The sequence below is a fragment of the Schistocerca serialis genome, chromosome 7 (genome assembly GCF_023864345.2).
Source record: "Schistocerca serialis cubense isolate TAMUIC-IGC-003099 chromosome 7, iqSchSeri2.2, whole genome shotgun sequence".
In the NCBI taxonomy this organism is placed as follows: Eukaryota; Metazoa; Arthropoda; class Insecta; order Orthoptera; family Acrididae; genus Schistocerca; species Schistocerca serialis.
The window spans coordinates 226,144,636-226,157,864 of record NC_064644.1 but is presented as its reverse complement, the minus strand read 5'-3'; the positions used below and the strand labels follow the sequence as shown (position 1 = coordinate 226,157,864).

The window sequence follows — 13,229 nt, the reverse complement described above, 5'->3', positions numbered from 1 at the left end:
TACTCTGTTCGTTGTAGACCATTTGTAAACATCTACTAGTGCTTCATTGGCTTTCTCCAATAGCAGGTCATGTGTCTTGCTAGTAATCAGTATATTACGTCATCAGCGAAAAGTACTTTTTCTGCATGCTCCACTCATTGTGGAAAATCATTAATATAAATCAAGAACAATACTGTGGGAATCCTATATTAACATACTGTGGGTCATATAAGTGATATTTGGATGTGCTATGTGAAATTTCTACTCTCTGCACTCTGTTATTTAGGTACAATTGGAACCATTCATTTTCCATCCGCTGACTCCCAGAGACTCCAACTTATGTAGAAGAATGTCGTGATCAACAGTATCAAAGGCCTTTGATCAACAGTATCAAAGGCCTTTGATAGATCTAGGAAAATTCCAGCTACATAACTGCCCTTGTCTATTGATTCAAGAACAATTTTTGTAAACTGAGCTATTGCGGTTTCAGTGCTTCTACCTGGTCTGAAGCCATGCTGTTCCTTGTACAGAAGATTATATTTATTTAAGTAGCTCATTAGTCAGTTTTTCATTAAAGTCTCCACTATTTTGGAAAATACTGGAAGTAAAGCAATTGGCCTGTAATTTTCTATGTTTTCAACATGACCTTTTTTGTGAAGAGGTATGATTTTAGCTAGTTTCAGGTAGTCTAGGAAGCAGCCAGTCTTAAAAGACTGGTTAATGATGTTAGTTAAGGGGACTTTAATGCTGTCTATGCACTCTTTTAACACACAAACAAGGAATTCGTCCAGTCCTGTTGAGGATTTGTTTTTTAATTGTTTTATGGTACTACTTACTTCTCTCTCGGTATTGGGGAGCAGAACCATTGTTTTTTGATGTAATTTTGCACTGGAATATCCGATCTTTTTGGAAATTTGCTCTGCAGGTCTTTTGCAATACTGGTGAAGTATGAGTTTATGAAGTTAGCCAGCTCTTTTTGATCACTGATTGTATTGCCTGATTTCTTGATTTTTAGTGTTTGAGTGCCTCCTTTGTTTGATTTCCAGTCTCACATTTAACTGAAGTCCAAGCAGCTTTACTTTTGTTATTTGCATTTTTTATCAGTTTGTCATTAGCTGACTTTTTAGCTGCCTGAAGTTCCTTTCTGTATATTTCTTGTAGTTTTTGTAATAGCTTAAAAAACCAAGGGTCAGACATGTATTCTTTAAAGAGCTGAGTTGTCTGAAGGTTTGGGAAGCTTTTGTAAATCCGACTGGTAATCCATTTCATTTTGCTCTGTGTTCCAACCGGAAGTAGGACTTTGGGAAACAATTCTTCAAATTTGAGCTTAAACAGTGACATAAAATGACAGAACTTTTTGCTGGCAGGTTTCGCGACTTAACTGTGCAGTAAAATTTTGAATGGCTGATTTGGTGTAGATTCTTTTATATGCATGTAGCTTAATCGCTTTTCCCATAGAAACATTTATTTGTGCAGTTTGACAAAGATGATCTGAAACTCCCAGATTTTTGAGTACTAAGTCAGTTTTCTGTGCCAATTTCAGTGGCTATAAGATCAATAGTAGATGCTGAGTGTGTTGTTATCCTTGTTGCACAGCTGACTAGTGATGTCATTCCAAAGCTGTTCTAGACCCTTTATGAGTTTTGCACAGAATATGTCAAAATCACCACTAGGAGAATGATATACACATAATATGAGAAGTTTTTTACAAACATTTTGAGATCATAGTTCTACTGCTGACACTTCAAAGTGTTTTTCTTCACCAAGGGAGACAATGTCACTTCTTACCTTATATTGGAGTTCATTCTTAATAATAAATGCATGACCCTCCCCCTTTAATTGAAACTCTACAATAAGAAAATATAGTTTATGTGAGGGTAAAGTTACATAGGGAATTTCACTTTCCTTGCACCAGTGCTCAGTGATGCATATAACAGAGCTGTTTAGGGTTCGCAACTAGAATTCAAGCTGCTGCGCTTTGTGTTTGATACACTGAATGTTTTGGTGGAACACTGTTAGGCATTTAATTGTGTTTGTATTGTCGATTCTTTTAAAGAAGCACAGCTACCTAAGTGAAGTGCTTCACTGCAGTTACCACTAGACACTAATGCATTGTTTAAGTTTAAGCTACTAGAAGTATCAGCGACATTACATAAATTAATTTGCATTTACTTGTTCAGGGCTGCTTGGATGTTGTTATATGCTACCAATTATTCTAAAAAAGCATTCCTAATACCTCTCATGTTTAGAATTTTGTTTAAGTCACCTTTTTCTGTGATAGTTTTGCTTATTTTGTCACACAAAAGTTTTTGCCATCGAAATTTAGATGCAACCCATCTTTGGTGTGAAGGCATCTGTCCAATTTACCTATATCAGCTACTCTCCTTTTTCCAAACGAAGCACACAATTGTTTCATTTTAATGTCCATTTTTCGAATCTCCTTATTAACACACCTACCTTTGAGGTAGTGTTGTAATTATTGTGTTGCAAGATTTATTAACTTCTAAGAAGTTTTTCAGGCTTTATACACAATTTTGTGCCTCGTTTCTTGCGATGTCGTTGGTTATGCACACAACATATTCATTTTCTTCTCTCATTTGCCCTGCAGGTTAATATCGGTAATGTTTTTCGTGCTTACACCAGGTTTTACTAATCCCATTGCTTGGAAGTCTTTGTTATTGTCTTGTAAAGTTCTCGCCAGGTTTCTGTCATAGCTGTCCGTACTAGATGTAATAAAGAGAAGAAAAAGAAATTGGATTGGCCATATGTTAAGAAAGAATGATGGACTGATAAAAACAGTTTTAGAAGGTTATGTAAAAGGGAAAAGGAAGCGAGGAAGGAAGAGATTCCAGATACTAGATGACATGATGGACGGTACAACATACAGCAGCCTTAAGAAGGAAGCAATGGATCGCAGAAAATGGAGAGGCAAAGGACCTGCTAATATAGCAGATAACTGATGATGATGATGTCCGTTAAAAAAAGAATACTGTACCTCTTATCCAGCATATTCTTGGTTCTGTTGTCACTGGCTCTAGCTGAAGTTTTGTTTGTTCTGCTGCTGAATTGTTAACAAAGCTTGTTGCCACCATGCTTCACACTTTCCAAGTACTTCATAAATTTTATATTTAGGTGATGTAGGCTGTTGAACTGAATGTAGAAAAACAAAAAAAATAATGACCGAGACATGACTTTAACCAACAATTACCAGTCTTGAGTGTTATGAATGTTTTTTTCTTCTTTACGTATTTTAAACATCATGGAAATGCTAATAAATATACACCTCTGTTTAATAAATTCGCATGCGTATATATAAAGGGTGGTCCGTTGATTGTGACCGGGCCAAATATCTCGTGAAATAAGTGTCAAACGAAAAAACTACAAAGATGAAACTTGTCTAGCTTGAAGGGGGAAACAAGATGGCGCTATGGTTAGATGGTGCTGCCATAGGTCAAACCGATATCAACTGCATTTTTTAAAAAATAGGAACCCCCATTTTTTATTACATATTCGTGTAGTATGTAAAGAAATATGAATTTTTTAGTTGGACCACTTTTTTTGCTTTGTGATAGATGGCGCTGTAATAGTCGCAAACATATGGCTCACAATTTTAGACGAACAGTTGGTAACAGGTAGTTTTATTAAATTAAAATACAGAACGTAGGTATGTTTGAACATTTTATTACGGTTGTTCCAATGTGATACATGTACCTTTGTGAACTTATCATTTCTGAGAATGCATGCTGTCACAGTGTGATTACCTGTAAATACCATATTAATGCAATAAATGCTCAAAATGATGCCCGTCAACCCCAATGCATTTGGCAATACATGTAACGACATTCCTCTCTACAGCGAGTAGTTCGCCTTCCGTAATGTTCGCACATGCATTGACTATGCACTAACGCATGTTGTCGGGCGTTGTCGGTGGATCACGATGTCAAATATCCTTCAACTTCCGCCACAGAAAGAAATCCAGGGATGTCAGATATGGTGAACGTGCGAGCCATGGTATGGTGCTTCGACGACCAATCCACCTGTCATGAAATATGCTATTCAGTACCGCTTCAACCATATGCGGGCTATGTGCCAGACATCCATCATGTTGGAAGTACATCGCCATTCTGTCACGCGGTGAAACATCTTGTAGTAACATCGGTAGAACATTATGTAGGAAATCAGCATAAATTGCATCATTTAGATTGCCATCGATATAATGGGGGCCAATTATCCTTCCTTCCATAATGCCGCAGCATACATTAACCCACCAAGGCTGCTGATGTTCCACTTGTCGCAGTCATCGTGGATTTTCCGCTGCCCAATATTGCATATTATGCCGGTTCAAACAAATTTCGGGCTTCCGGTCGTCGTTCAATACTTCGCACGATATTTCAACTCGGCACCTGCCAGTCATCTTCAGGTGAGCCGTCGCAGACTGGCGAAAACGTCGTCCGTTCTGCAATATATAGCGTACTGTAACTATTCTGCGCATGCGTCGAAAACTTGATAGTTGAACCACACTGCCCACTGGCAGCGCCCTCGCTGGTGGAATAGCGGTACTCAGTCGCCCTCTGCGTTGCTGTTTGCCGTGGTGGTCGACGCAATCTGTCGTCTTCGATTTGAGCAAATTGTGGAGATGATGGGATTCCATGCACTGTCCAGCTGGTAGCCGCTGTCACGGTTTAACAGATTTTCTGCCAGTCGTATTTCTACGGATTCTTTAATAACCAGGACATCCAAGGAAGGCAAACAACCATCTTTCTCTATTTCCATGGTGAACAGGATGTTGCTATGAATGGAGTTGAGGATGTCCTGGTTCGAAGGAAGAATGATGGTTCTCTAGGGCATTCAGTTTACCGGAAACCCACTCATACTGATTTGTACCTGCAAGCATCGAGTTGCCATCACCCATCGCAAACCATGAGTTTGCTTAAAACACTTGTTCATAGAGCTCATACTGTCTCAGATCTAGATAGCTTATCTCAAGAACCCGCCCATCTAAAGACAGTATTCAGCAAAAATGGGTATTTCGTCCGGCAGATTAACAGGGCACTAACAGTTAAAACTAAGAAGCAGAAAGTGAATAAAGAGGAGAACATGCCGGAACAATCTTTAGCTTTTCTTCCTTTCATTGGCAACACTTCATTTAAAATAGCAAGAATCCTCTGAAAATTTCAGGTAAAAGTGGTTTTCCACCCACCATCGAAGATTGCGGACCTTGTGGGATCAGTTAAGGACAATCTGTTACTACGAAAGGCCGGAATTTACAAGATACCGTGCCAATGTGGTATGGCTTACATAGGTCAAACCACACACACCGTGAAAGAACGCTGCACTGAACATCAACGTTACACCCGCCTTTTGCAGCCAAGCAAGTCCGCTATTGCTGAACATTGTATTTCTACTGGACATTCAATGGAATATGAGAAAACAATGATTTTGTCCACAGCAACGTCTTTCTGGGACTCCATTATTAAAGAATCCGTAGAAATACGACTGGCGGAAAATCTGTTAAACTATGACAGCGGCTACCAGCTGGACAGTGCATGGAATCCCATCATCTCCACGATTTGCTCAAATCGAAGACGACAGATTGTGTCGACCACCGTGGCAAACAGCAACGCAGAGGGAGACTGAGTACCGCTATTCCACCAGCGAGGGTGCTGCCGGCGGGCAGTGTGGTTCAACTATCAAGTTTTCAATGCATGCGCAGAATAATTACAGTAAGCTATATATTGCGGAACGGACGACGTTTTCGCCAGTCTGCGACGGCTCACCTGAAGATGACTGGCAGGTGCCGAGTTGAAATATCATGCGAAGTATTGAACGATGACCGGCTGCAAGCCTGAAATTTGTTTGAACAGTCAATTCGCTGGGAAAATTTTAAAATTCACAAATTATGCCGGTTTACCTTACCGCTGTTGGTGAATGATGCTTTGTCGCTAAATAGAACGCGTGCAAAAAATCTGTCATCATCCCATAATTTATCTTGTGCCCTGTTGCAGAACTGTACACGACATTCAAAGTCGTCACCGTGCAATTCCTGGTGCATAGAAATATGGTACGGGAGCAGTTGATGTTGATGTAGTATTCTCAACACCGACGTTTTTGAGATTTCCAATTCTCATCCATTTTATCTGCTACTGATGTGCGGATTAGCTGCAACAGCAGCTAAAACACCTACTTGGGCATCATCACTTGTTGCAGGTCGTGGTTGATGTTTCACATGTGGCTGAACCCTTCCTGTTTCCTTAAATAACGTAACTATCCGGCAAACGGTCCAGACACTTGGATGATGTCGTCCAGGATACCGAGCAGCATACATAGCACATGCCCGTTGGGCATTTTAATCACAATAGCCATACGTCAACACAATATCGACCTTTTCCGCAATTGGTAAATGGTCCATTTTAACACAGGTTTTGTACCGCGAAACAAATACCGTCCACACTGGCGGAATGTTACGTGGTACCACGTACTTACACGTTTGTGACTATTACAGCGCCATCTATCACAAAGCGAAAAAAGTGGTCCAACTAAAACATTCATATTTCTTTACGTACTACACGAATATGTAATAAAAAATGGCAGTTCCTATTTTGAAAAAACGCAGTTGAGATCCGTTTGACCTATGGCAGCGCCATCTAGTGGGCCAACCATAGCGCCATCTGGTTTCCACCTTCAAGCTAGACCAATTTTGTTTTTCGTTTGATGCTTCTTTCGTGAGATATTTGGCCCAGTCACGATCAATGGACCAACCTGTGTGTGTGTGTGTGTGTGTGTGTGTGTGTGTCCACGTGCCATAAATATAAAAAAAACAGCAAAAAACCTGATTGGTGTGTGGTCTCTTTGTAAGCAAGAACAGAGTTCAGAGTTATATATAGAAATCGAGCTTGCCTTCTGATGTGTTGGCAGAAGAGCCAACACCGTGTTGCTAGAGGAGGCCGAAATGCACGCGTTTAATTACACGCAGACTGGCGTGAGGTCTGGAACAGGTCAGAGAAATAAGACTAGCAAAACAGGAGGTACTGGTAGAATACTTAACTTTAATCCACAATCGGTGTACATCTCTCTTGACTGTACATAATTTCGATTTCAATATACACTGGTAATGGCGCCTTGCTAGGTCGTAGCAAATGACGTAGCTGAAGGCTATGCTAACTATCGTCTCGGCAAATGAGAGCGTAATTTGTCAGTGAACCATTGCTATGAACGTCGGCTGTACAACTGGGGCGAGTGCTAGAACGTCTCTCTAGACCTGCCGTGTGGTGGCGCTCGGTCTGCAATCAGTGACAGTGGCGACACGCGGGTCCGACATATACTAACGGACCGCGGCCGATTTAAAGGCTACCACCTAGCAAGTGTGGTGTCTGGCGGTGACACCACACCTTCACACAAAGATTTCCTAAGATACACAATGCCATCGATGCCACAATCTGTTCAGAAGGTGTCAGAATTCATTTTGAACACCTGCTGTAAATAAAGGTAAGCTTAATTTAATCTCATTGTGTTATAGTTTATGCTTAACTCAGGGAAGACAGAGCTGTTGTGTGGCAGCTGGTGAAGGAACTGTGTGGTGAAAATCCATGCAGAGCTGGTGATGGAACTGTGTGGTGAAAATCCATACAAACTGCTGAAATCCCATTGCATTGTAAATGAAACACCTTGTATGTCATGCAATACACGTTGATCTTGGGATTTCTTCTTTGGAAACTGCTATGGTTTACATCCTGTTTGTGTTCAATTGTTCCTCATATGTGCGAACTACCATATTCCTTATTGTAGACTAAGTTTCTGGAGTTAGTCTGCAGCATCCTACACTTTAACTATAAATTATATGAACATCAGTTGTATGTCAGTTAATGATACTAAAACTCTGCCTTACACCTTCACTACTTTTAGCTCAAGGAAATATTGTTATTCTGCATTGTGAAGATTATTGACTTGGAGGCCACTTTATCGCATCCTTATGGCATCTTATTAATGTATCAGACATACAACAGATATGGTGGCGTACAGTAAAGGGGCCTGTAAAACAGATGCTATGTGGATTCTAACACCCAGTATCTTAGCAACTATTGTGAGACCTGTTAAAATCATTTCAGCAAATGAGGAGACCGATTATAGATTCCAAATATTGGCCTGTGTATGATTGATTGTGAACCGAGTACTTGTACTGCTGTCACTGAGCCTCAATAGATTAGCTGCAGGTGCCATGTCCAGAGTGTCAGTTATTTGAGTTAGTCATTGGTCATATTTATAAGTTTGGAGTGAATATAAATGAGCCTTTTTAAATTATATGTTTCAATTTCTACAACTATGAGAGGAATAAAGTCAGAAGGAGAACCTGACATTTGGATGCTTTATTCTTTCTGAGTTCAGTAGTTGCTGAGAAGAGCAAGACTGACTGAGGTGTAATCAGCTGTTCCACAAACATCATTATAAATGGGAATGAGAATATTGATGCTGCTGAAATTCATCAGCATTTTTGCAGACAGCACAGGAAAGGAATTCATTCATGGCTCTGCATGCAGCATTGCTTAAAGAGCTCAAGAAAGAATGAGAATACATTTTAAAAAATGGCCTACTTGTGTCTTTTCCACATCAATAATACAGTGCAGAATGTTGAGTTTATCTGTGAATTTGTTGAGGGTGATTTTCTGTTAATAGTGCATGAAGTCGATCAGAAACTTAAAATTAGTTACAGAAGTGCTCCGTCAATCATTCTAAATGTCTTAGGATTCTGGATAGTGTCAGCTCTTTGGATTCCAAAAAGCTGCATGAGCAGAAACTGGCACATTTCCAATTTCTCACACACTTCTCATGAGTTACAATGAAGACAGTCATGCTGTTTTGTCAGAAATTATTATGTTTGTGAGAAGAAGGTAAATATGGAATTATGGGGGAGCAGAAGGGATCCTGTGACATCCAAAATAGGAATCACAGCTTACAGGCCATGAGAGGTAGTCAGTGGGATTTAATGCTATTCCCACAAAGAAATTGTGCCAATTCCTTGAAGTTTCTGAAGACAGGTAATAGGTCTGTAATTGTCCTTTTTAGGGTTCCGTACCACAATTGATAAAGAGGGAACCATCACAGGATCACTTCGTTGTCCATCTGTTTGTCTGAGTTAAGTCTACTTTTTCTAATGAATGGATAAAGGTACCTACCAAGGTGAAATTTATATCAAATACTAAGGTCTACAGTCCCTTGGTGGTGTAAATAATTTAAGCTTTAAAGTCAGTGAACTCAAAAGATATGGCTTTACATGTCATATATTTTAATACACGCAAACTCACATATCAAAACCTATAGATGAACTATCTATATCCATGTTGTCTCAGGTGATCTGGCAGTAAAGCAGTAAAGTATGTGCCTGAACACTGAGAGGTCACAATATTGAATTTTGGTTGGACCATGGAATTTTCAGTCTTCATTTTAATCTAGCCTTCATCTCTCAATGCTGTGAGGAGATACCAGAAACAACATATGGTTCAGATACCATGTTAAACTGTAGGTCCAGTTTCCCCAGTAGGGGTAGGTTAGGGACACACAAGGTGTCAAAGTGGTATCCAATAGAAAGACTTGCACCTGACCATTGAGCCAAATATTATTGTTATCTGTATACATAATTAAGTTTGTACGGAACCCTCAGAATGCGAATCCTACTCGCACTTTTCCGTTTTCTTTTTTTTTATTTATTTATTTTTTAAATCACTTACAATGATAACATTCAAATCTGAAATTTATGAGTTCGGGCTAGAGGTTATTTCATCCTCATGTTCAATCTAATCTTGGAACCTCTCATTATATTGGAAGATTCAATCTGAAACCCGAATCAGTGGCTGCACCGTTGCAGTGCGCTGTGATAATGTAGAATGGTTTAGTAGACATTACCACTGTGACCATAGGATGTACTGAAAAGCACAGAGTGGTCATAAAGATCACTACCGAATTTCTATATTGCTTTAAAGCTGGAAAATCGTATTGTGTATTGTATTTTCCACCCTTTGTTACAAATTCACAGGCATTTCCAATGGTAGGGAATAGTTCAGATTCATTGGAGCGCATAACATATTCCCTGTGGCTGGTAGTGTGGATGCTCCTTCCAGCAATCAAATTATTATATCAATTCGTGTGGTTAACAAAAAGTGTACCAGTAGCAGATCTGTTATGACTATTTTATTTATGCTATTCTTTTCACTGTGTTTTCGTCGATATCGTATGACGTAGATGTATATTAAAATCATAAGTCATTTTCAGGGCAGTGTTCTTTTGAAAGGTGACAATCTCCTTAAATTCCCTTGTGGTTTTCTTTTTCTTTTTGTTCAGCAAGTGAAGTTTTCTCGTGAACTCTAAATGTTTTTATGGTATTTTTTAAGACTGACTCCAGAAACCTGCAGAAAATCTGCAACTGTTGTTATGAATTCACCAATTAAGTGGACCCTGACAATTTGCATTTCAAATTGTGAGTTAGATCATGACACTGTACCAGTCATGCACATACTGCTGGCTCATAACGCTTCTAGACTACTTAAATTCAAGGGGCAAGCAAAAGACAATCACTGTTTCAGTGCCAAGTCATTGAACAGTCTAAACTAGGTTCTTATTAATGTGTCCATAGAGGATAGAGCACACTAGTTAAATCTAATCAGTCTGTAAAATGAAATGAAAAACTGGATGTAGAAGTAGTGCTTTAGGGGAAAGCAATATTAAAAGAAGCTGAAAATGCGTTCCTAATTATGTATGGTATTAAATGAAATTGAGGTGAATCTTAAACTGATTGAGGAAGTAATGTGCTCTGTCAGGAAGAGGTAAAGATACTTGGTAGAGTTCAGCAGATTTGGGAGGCATGGAGAACTATTGATATTAAGGCCCAATCCAGAGCACAGAATGTGTATATAAATGGCAGTAGGAAACCCAGAAGTATCAGTGAAAGATGGGAAAGAAACGCCTTGCCTTTAAGTCCTAATGGTAAACTGTTGGTGCATATGCAACAAAGTGCTATAGTTTGAAGCGTTCATCAAAAAAAGTGAAGCTCACATGGTAGTAGGTGCAGAAACCTGAAAATGATAGCAGTGAGATTTTTGGGGAAACTTTAAATGTATATTAAAAGGATAGGCAAATGAGAAACGGAGGTGTGTCCCCACCCCCCAGTAGGCAAGAAACTCAAATCCACCGAGGTAGAATTTGAAGCTGCATGTGAGATTGTGGGCAAGACTCAGTATCAGGGTTAAGAATAAAACGATATTGGATATTTGTATTGCCCATCAGACTTATCTCCTAATGTAACTGAAAAATTTAGAGAAAACCTCAGTTCATTTGTACGTGAATTCCCCATTCATGTTGTAACCATTGGTGGAGACTTTAATCAACCAACAATTAAGTGGGAAAATTACAGTTTTGTTAGTGGTGGGCGTGATACAACATCCTGTGAAACTTTACTAAATGCCTTCTCCAAAAACTATCTAGAACAGATATTTAGGAACCCCACTCATGATGGAAATATACTGGATCTTAATGGCAACAAATAGGCCTGATCTCTTTGAGGACGTCCATATCGAAACTGGTATCAGTCACCATAATGTGGTTGTGGCAACAATGATTACGAAAATCGGAACACATCCCAGCTGAGCAAGTTGGTTTCAGGCCACAGAGAAGTTGCTGCAACCAGGTACTGGCCCTAATAACTGTCATAGAGGCTGACTTCCAAGAAAATATTAAGACATCTGTCACGTTCGTAGACCTAACTGCGGCATATGACACAGTTTGGAGAGAAGGGATGATATACAAATTACTAAAAACAATCTGATACCAAAAAACTGTAACTATCATCAACACCATGATAAACAGTAGATATTTTCGTGTTCACTTGGGAGAAAGTGTGAGCAAAGAGAGGAAATTAAGTAATGGTCCACTACAGGGCTCCGTCTTAACCCCCCTATTATTCAACCTATATATCTCCGACATCTCCAGTACCAGGTCAACAAAATTCTGCTACGCGGACAATATCACCCTTGCTTGTAGAACCACTGATCTTGGACGAGCGGAGACAATTCTCACAGAAGATCTAGCTGTTATGAGTGCCTATTTTAGAAAGTGGTGACTTAAACCCAGTACAAGTAAAACTAAAGTATGTACATTCCATATGACAAACAAGCAAGCTAACATGGAGCTCAGAGTGAAACTTAATGGAAACACTCTTTGCCATAACAAGTACCCTAAGTACCTTGGTGTCACCCTTGACTGCACCCATTCATATAAAAAAATCTTGAAAATACTGCTGCCAAGATAAAAATCCATAACAATACTATTCAAAAATTGTGTGGAACAACATGGGGAGCTTCAGCAGAAACCTTGCGCACATCATCAATTGCGATGGTCTCGGTAGCCGAGTATTGGGCCCCCGGTGTTGCTAAACAGCTGCTGCACTGGAGAACGTGGAATTACCCATACAGGAAGACATACCAAGTTTACAATGAGATAGACTCCGTTCAAGAAACCCACATTTACGGCAAGCAGAAAAGCTATATGTCAGTAATACTGAGGTGAGAGACCTGTGGAACCAGAGCTGTCAACTTATTGAAAATCCTCAAGAGTGTGAGTGGTTCCAAAAGTATAACTGTGATACTGCTGGCACAGAACTTGACGGGAAACTGTAGGTAAAATTGAACAAAGCTCACACAGGGCAGTGATGATGATGCGCAGACTCTCTTTACAAATGGGGTGCTACAGAATCTCCGGTTTGTGACTGTGGGGCTCTGAAACAGACAAATAAGCACATTAGAGATGAATGCCCCTAGAATTCCTACAAGGGGAGTTGGAGTGACCTCATGAAAGCTGATGATATGGCTCTTGTATGGATTATGAACCTAGATATTTACATTTAGGTAGTTTTATACGTAGTTTTGTATTTTTGTATTCCTGTTGTATATAGTATTACTAATGTTACATACCTGTAATTTTAAACTGCATGTGAGCCGTATGAATAAATAAAAATTTTAAAAAAAATGTTCAGTGAACCAGATAAAAAATCAGTAGTGTCATATCTCAATGAGGAACTTGAAACTTTCAGCACTTGGCAGAAGCATGCAGAGGAACTCTGGCTCAAGTGTAAAGAATAGTTGACAATGCACTGTATAGATATGAAACCAGTAGAACAGTTCTAAGAGATGCTGAATGAAACCTGTTTGGCTATCAAGAGAACAATGTGTGATGTCTTCAATGACTACTGTAGCAAAGTATTATCA

At 39.5% G+C, this 13,229-nt stretch overlaps 1 protein-coding gene across 1 annotated transcript in view; it reads left to right on the top strand.

Annotated features, from left to right (window-relative positions):
* Positions 1-13,229, top strand: part of LOC126412214 (xylosyl- and glucuronyltransferase LARGE1-like) — a 180,327-nt gene that overhangs the window by 159,394 nt on the left and 7,704 nt on the right. The window lies entirely within an intron of this gene.